Source organism: Portunus trituberculatus, chromosome 6 (assembly GCF_017591435.1).
Source record: "Portunus trituberculatus isolate SZX2019 chromosome 6, ASM1759143v1, whole genome shotgun sequence".
Lineage (NCBI taxonomy): Eukaryota > Metazoa > Arthropoda > Malacostraca > Decapoda > Portunidae > Portunus > Portunus trituberculatus.
Window position 1 is genome coordinate 135,001 of NC_059260.1, and position 7,500 is coordinate 142,500.

Genomic DNA, 7,500 nt, shown 5'->3' on the forward strand with positions numbered 1-7,500 from the left:
AGCGAGCTGCTGCAACACCGCTGGGAATGTTGCTGTGAGGAAATAGTGATGCTTCATAGAGAGATGGTGTCACGCTGATATTTTGTCCTTGTTGTTGTTGTTATTGTTGCTGTTGTTGTTGTTATTGTTGCTGTTGTTGTTGTTGTTGTTGTTGTTGTTGCTGCAAGGAAATAGTGATGCATGATATAGACCTGGTGCCTCACTGATTGTTTGTCCTTGTTGTTGTTGTTGTTGTTGTTGTTGTTGTTGTTGTTGTTGTTGCTGATGTTTTTATTATCGTAGTTTTTGTTGTTGTTGTCGTTGTTGTTTTCGCGTGGTATCTGAAATATTTTCCCTACCTTGTTTAATATTCCTGTAAAAAAATAAAATCGCTCTGCTCTCACAACCATCCTCCTTCCTCTCCCCTTCCTCTCTCCCCTTCTCCCCTTCCCTCTCTGTCTTTCCCTCTCCCTTTCCCTCTTATCTTTTCTTTCTTGACCTTTCTCTCCCTTCAGTGTTTCTTCCTCTTCCTTCTCTCTCTCTCTCTCTCTCTCTCTCTCTCTCTCTCTCTCTCTCTCTCTCTCTCTCTCTCTCTCTCTCTCTCTCTCTCTCTGTCTCTCTCTCTCCTATTTCTCTACAATATTTACAAGACTCCACTGTTCTCACTTCACTCACTATTCTCACTGCTACACTGAGTGTCACGTCACAAAGAGTGTCAGAGGAGTCTCTCTCTCTCTCTCTCTCTCTCTCTCTCTCTCTCTCTCTCTCTCTCTCTCTCTCTCTCTCTCTCTCTCTCTCTTTTCCAATACGTCACAGTGTCTCCTCTCACTCCGTTCTTCCATCCTATTAACTCTTACTCCCATTTTTCGCCCTTCCATTTCCTTATCTCCTCTCTCTCCCCCATGCTCCCTCCTCCTCATAAACCTTCTCCTTCTCTTTCCCACAGTTTTGTATCCTCCTCCTCCTCCTCCTCCTCCTCCTCCTCCTGTCATCAAGTCAAGAATACAAATTGTCGTATTGCAACACAAAACACGACCATTATTATTTTTCCAAGCAACACTCAAAGCTTCCTGCCCCTCACCCTGCTTGCTAATACCTTCCCCCTATCCCCTCCTTCCCTTCTCCCCCAACCCAAGCCTTCTCTCCCCAGCCTCCTCTCCCCACGCTACGACCTACGCGTCCCAAGGCGGCCCACAATAGAACACCACGGCGAGCAGGCTGTCTGAGTGTGGCAGGATGTTGCAGGATTACCAAGGAGGGTGAGCAGAGTGACGCCGCTCTCCTGACCCCCCTCACGCGCTCCTCCCTTACGGTGTGTTAGGAGGAGGAGGAGGAGGAGGAGGAGGAGGAGGAGGAGGAGGAGGAGGAGGAGGAGGGCAGTTATAGTGGTGATTGCTAAGGAATGCATAGGAATAATTAGTACCAGTGGGGAGACAGAGGAGGTGGTGATGATGAAGCAGGAGGAAGAGGAGGAGGAGGAGGAGGAGGAGGAGGAGGAGGAGGAGGAGGAGGAGGAGGAGGAAGAAGAAGAAGAAGAAGAAGAAGAAGAAGAAGAAGAAGAAGAAGAAGAAGAAGAAGAAGAAGAGAAGATCGTTAAGCATGCATGGGATGAATTAGCAGAGGAGGGGATCTGGTGAACTACATCGCCGTGTATTAGTAAAGTAACATGTGCATAGAGAGACTTGTGGGATTGTAATGTGAAAAAAGGCTCTCCCTGTAATAGTAGTAGTAGGAGGAGGGGGAGGAGGAGGAGGAGGAGGAGGAGGAGGATGTACAGTTCAGCTTTCTTTTACCTGTTTTGTTAAGGGAAATAGAATGAGGACATGAACACTTGCATTGCTAGAGTGACAACACCCATTTCATTGTGTCTCCTTTGGAAACACTGCTTGTGAAGTGACACACAGATATACTCAAGGCTGTGCTGGTGCCTCTTGTCACAGTTAATGGTAGTGATGGCAGTGGTGGTGGCTCTAATGACAGTTAATGGTAGTGAGGGCAGTGGTGGTGGCTCTAATGACAGTTAATGGTAGTGAGGGCAGTGGTGGTGGCTCTAATGACAGTTAATGGTAGTGATGGCAGTGGTGGTGGCTCTAATGACAGTTAATGGTAGTGATGGCAGTGGTGGTGGCTCTAATGACAGTTAATGGTAGTGATGGCAGTGGTGGTGGCTCTAATGACAGTTAATGGTAGTGATGGCAGTGGTGGTGGCTCTAATGACAGTTAATGGTAGTGAGGGCAGTGGTGGTGGCTGTAATGACAGTTAATGGTAGTGATGGCAGTGGTGGTGGCTCTATTGACAGTGAATGGTAGTGAGGGCAGTGGTGGTGGCTCTAATGACAGTTAATGGTAGTGATGGCAGTGGTGGTGGCTCTAATGACAGTTAATGGTAGTGATGGCAGTGGTGGTGGCTCTAATGACAGTTAATGGTAGTGAGGGCAGTGGTGGTGGTTGTAATGACAGTTAATGGTAGTGATGGCAGTGGTGTTGGCTGTAATGACACACAGCCTAGCAAGGAGTGTGCAGCATGTGAAGGAGGAGCACTGTTGAGAGGTCATTTACTGGTGTGAGGAGGGAAGGCAAAGCGTTTGACAATGGTGATAGTGCGTGTGTCCGTGGGGGGTGGTGTGTGGTGGCTAGTGACCGTTGTGTTGCGCCACGCTGAAGCCACTCACTGGGCACCAGCGTCAGTGTGGCTGCCATCAGTGACTTGTGCTGAATACTTACGGAGACATGAATGAATGAATGTGAAATGTGTTGTGGCGATTGACATGAATAGACTCAGCATGCGTAAAGACAGCAGACCGATGGAAGCTGCGAGGAGACGTCACGTGACGCGCCTGGCATCTGGCAGCCTTCTCTTACTCGTACACTGATTCCATCACCAACTTGCCGTACACTGACAGTCTCACCAGTCACCACCGCCTTGTGTCACCACCGCCTGTGCCACTCTACTGCTTTACTCTATGTATCCTGCATTCCTCCTCCTCCTCCTCCTCCTCCTGCTGCTGCTGCTGCTGCTGCTGCTTGGAGAGCGTTACTAGAGAACACCTCGTTTGTATACCTGTATACCTGCAGCCAATGGAAACAGTCGTTTGGTGGTGACAGTGGTGATGGTGGTGGTGGTAAGGGAGTATGGCGGTGTATGGTCAGTGTTTGGTACAGAAGGCCTCACCTGTGTCAGTGTCGCAGCTCCGTCCCTGTAATTCAGCCCGCCCACTCCTGCCTGTCTTGCTCTCGTTACTGTTAAAGGTAGTGTGCCATGCCAGGCCAGCGTGACAGTCCCGGCCCGGCCACGAGTTAGGCAGGCATCCTCCCATCCTCCCACACCGTCGGCACAGTGACGCGCCCCGTTGTCCCGTTGTCCTCCCACCAACACTGGTGAGACCACGGGGCAACGGGGCCACGGACAGGATGGATCAAACGTTCCCTGCCATGGGTGTTTGTTGCCATTAATGTTGCTGACACCTTAATGGAAACACTCTTGAAAGCTGCACTCACAGCACATCCTCTACACTCCACACACTGTACACTGTACACTGTACAGCTGACCGTTCACTGCACCACACAACACCACACTTCTCAAAGGTCATTAAAAGGAGATTAAAATAGCGTGTTCTCATGGCTGTTTGTTCCCAAGAATGATGTACACTGCTTGTTACACCGCCACTGGAACCACCACAACACCGCTCAACACCACAGTTTTACACCACCACTGGAACCACCACAACACCACTCAACACCACAGTGTTACAATGCCACTGAAATCACCACAACACCGCTCAACACCACAATGTTACACTGTCATTGAAACCACCACAACTCCGCTTAACACCGCATTGCTACATCACCACTGGAACCATCAAACACCGCTCAACACCACAATGCCACACCACCACTGGAACCACCACAACACCGCTCAACACCACAATGCCAAACGACCACTGGAACCACCAAATACCGCTCAACACCACAATGCCACAACACCACTGGAACCACCAAACACCGCTCAACACCACAATGCCACACCACCACTGGAACCACCACAACACCGCTCAACACCACAATGCCATACCACCACTGGAACCACCATAACACCACTCAACACCACAATGCCACACCACCACAACACCGCTCAACACCACAATGGCATCCGCTGCAGCTTGTTGAACATAAGAGACGATAAAAGTGTTGCCAGAAAATGTATTCCCAAGGGTGTTTCACTGGTGTTGCAGAGTGTTTCCAAATGACTGGTGGTGTTGTGGTGGGTGTTTGCTGGTGACTTGTTACACCACCACTGACACCACGCACACAAACATACACGCTGTGCACAATTCTATAATTTACTTAAAGAGAGAGAAGGGAGGTAGTGGTGGTGGTGGTGGTGGTGGTGGTGGTGATGGTGATGTAAGGCTGAAAGGAAAAAAAAAGGAAGAAAACGAGGAAGAGGAAGAGGAGAAGGAGAAGGAGGAAGATGTAATACGTTGACAAAAAGACGGGAGGGAATGCTTTCTCTCTCTCTCTCTCTCTCTCTCTCTCTCTCTCTCTCTCTCTCTCTCTCTCTCTCTCTCTCTCTCTCTCTCTCTCTCTCTCTCTGCTCACCACCACCACGACAACCTCCTAACATTCTAGTTGCGGTGGTGGTGGTGGTGGTGGTGCCAAAATTGAAGTTGCGTATCCCATTCATAACACTCTCTCTCTCTCTCTCTCTCTCTCTCTCTCTCTCTCTCTCTCTCTCTCTCTCTCTCTCTCTCTCTCTCTCTCTCTCATAGATTTTTTTTCCCATCACATTAATTCTCGCTGCTATGTATACCCTCCTCCTCCTCCTCCTCCTCCTCCTCCTCCTCCTCCTCCTCCTCCCAACTCCTGCTCCTACTCTTCTTCTTCTTCTTCTTCTTCTTCTTCTTCTTCTTCTTCTTCTTCTTCTTCTTCTTCTTCTTCTTCTTCTTCTTCTTCTTCTTCTTCTTCTTCTTCTTCTTCTTCTTCTTCTCCTCTCTCCTCCTCCTCCTCCTCCTCCTCCTCCTCCTCCTCCTCCTCCTCCTCCTCCTCCTCCAGCGCCGCAAACATTCATAACTTTTCCATACACACACACACACACACACACACACACACACACACACACACACATTAATTGTTGTTCCTTCTCATTAGCAAACGCTAGGGTCTCTCTCTCTCTCTCTCTCTCTCTCTCTCTCTCTCTCTCTCTCTCTCTCTCTCTCTCTCTCTCTCTCTCTCTCACTTTTCGTCACCTTAATCACTCTAATGGAAGTGTGTGTGTGTGTGTGTGTGTGTGTGTGTGTGTGTGTGTGTGTGTTTGAGTTAACTCGATTTATGTGCACATTTTCATATATAAAAACAAAAGAGCGCGCGCGTGTGTGTGTGTGTGTGTGTGTGTGTGTGTGTGTGTGTGTGTGTGTGTGTGTGTGTCTCTCTCTCTCTCTCTCTCTCTCTCTCTCTCTCTCTCTCTCTCTCTCTCTCTCTCTCTCTCTCTCTCTCTCTCTCTCTCTCATGTTTGATATTTTTCTATCCACGACGAATTTTTGGGTGTGAGAGCGAGCCGCTAACGAGAGAGAGAGAGAGAGAGAGGATTAAGAGGCAGAGCGGAATAAAAAGTAGAAAATGGGAAAAGGAGAATATGAAGTAACTTTTTCTTCGTATTATTCTTCTTCTTAATGTTGTTGTTGTTGTTGTTGTTATCATCGTTATCATGATCCTTCTTGTTTTTGTGTTCTTACTATTATTGTTATTGGTGTATCTTTTTATTTCCTCCTCCTCCTTCTCCTTCTCTTCCTTCTCTTTCTCCTTCTTCTCTTCCTCCTCCTTCCTTTCCTCATCTTCTTTTTCATCCTCTTCCTTTTATTCCTATTTTTTTCTTTTCATTTCCACTTCCTACACTACCAATCCAACTGCCATCTCCTCCTCCTCCTCCTCCTCCTCTCTTTGTTCGTGGATCACAAGAGTGGAAAACTAGAATCGCAGTTAATTTATCTTCAATTTGGGTAAAGTTTCAGTCTCTCTCTCTCTCTCTCTCTCTCTCTCTCTCTCTCTCTCTCTCTCTCTCTCTCTCTCTCTCTCTCTCTCTCTCTCGCCACCTCATTTTGGAGAGGAAAAAGAAGAGAAGGAGGAGGAAGACGAGGAAGAGGAGGAGGAGGAAGAGAAGGAAGTATCGAAATATAACTTTCGACAATTGGATTTTTTTTTAGTGAGAGAGAGAGAGAGAGAGAGAGAGAGAGAGAGAGACCCATACCATATAGAACAGCCATCAGATTATGGGTTATATTTCCTCTCTCTCTCTCTCTCTCTCTCTCTCTCTCTCTCTCTCTCTCTCTCTCTCTCTCTCTCGGCTTTCAGTCCAACACTGCTTTAGACCCTTGAGTCCTTTACACGCTTCATCCTCAGCAAAGGAGTCCTGTCGCTTCCTTTACATCCTTCAGCCTCTGACTAGGATCCCATGCAGTGCTTTGGCGTCCTATTGATCCTTCACCGCCACCACAGGACGCCAAAGGATCACTGACATTTATATCTTTCACCTCAGCATAGGACTCCGTAAGATCTCATACAGCGAAGGATCAAATAGAATCGTGTAGTATCCTTTAGGTCCTTTATCTCTTTGGATCCTTCATGGTGGACGTATGAGAGCGTAGGATCCTTGTTGGACTCCTGTAGGAGTACATAGGATCCCTTGTTGGAGAGCGAAGGATCAATAGAGTCCTTTAGCATCCTTTAAGTCTTTTAATTCTTTGGATCCTTCATGATGGACGTAGGATCCTTGTTGGAGTCCTGTAGGAGAGCGTAGCATCCCTTATTGGAGGGTCAACAGTCAGAGTCCTGTAGCATCCTTTAAGTCTTATCTCATCTTGATCCTTCATCGTGGACGTAGGAGAGCGTAGGATCCTTGTTGGAGTCCTGTAGAAGCGTAGGATCCCTTGCTGGAGTCCTACGGCGTCTTCTTTCCACCTTTACCTGCGGAGTGAGGGAGTGAGAGGAGAGGCGCTGTGAGGAGTGAGTGAGACGGAGTGAGAGGCGGCTATTGGTCAGTGTGAGAGGAGAGGCGCTGTGAGGAGTGAGTGAGGGAGTGAGAGGCGACTATGGGTCAGTGAGAGAGGAGAGGCGCTGTTAGGAGTGAGAGGGAGTGAGAGGCGGCTATTGGTCAGTGAGAGAGGAGATGCGCTGTTAGGAGTGTGAGGGAATGAGAGGCGGCTATTGGTCAGTGAGAGAGGAGAGGCGCTGTTAGGAGTGTGAGGGAATGAGAGGCGGCTATTGGTCAGTGAGAGGAGGGCCGCTGTGATTGGTGTTCGCTGGCTTGCCACCTTCTCTGTGATTGGTGGGTCGGTGGTCGGGCACGCGATAAACAAAACGGCTTCGATATCGACTGTCAGTTGTCTTTTAGCCCTGGGAGAGGAGAGGTGTGCGCGCGTCTCCTCCACCACCACCACCACCACAGCCTCAACCACCACCACCACCATAACCCCACACTGGTATATGGGATTATTTTCTCTTGTTTTCATCGGTGTATTTACTATT

At 48.5% G+C, this 7,500-nt stretch overlaps 1 protein-coding gene across 3 annotated transcripts in view; it reads left to right on the forward strand.

The window, feature by feature from the left end:
- Positions 1–7,500, forward strand: part of LOC123518062 (octopamine receptor beta-2R-like) — a 36,575-nt gene that overhangs the window by 7,834 nt on the left and 21,241 nt on the right. The window contains exon 1 of one of the 3 annotated variants that reach the window (XM_045278642.1): positions 7,100–7,454. The exons of the other annotated variants lie outside the window; for them this stretch is intronic. The gene's annotated coding sequence lies outside the window, so the exon portion shown is untranslated. Of the gene's footprint in view, positions 1–7,099; positions 7,455–7,500 lie in introns of those variants that run through there. 3 annotated transcript variants of the gene reach the window in all.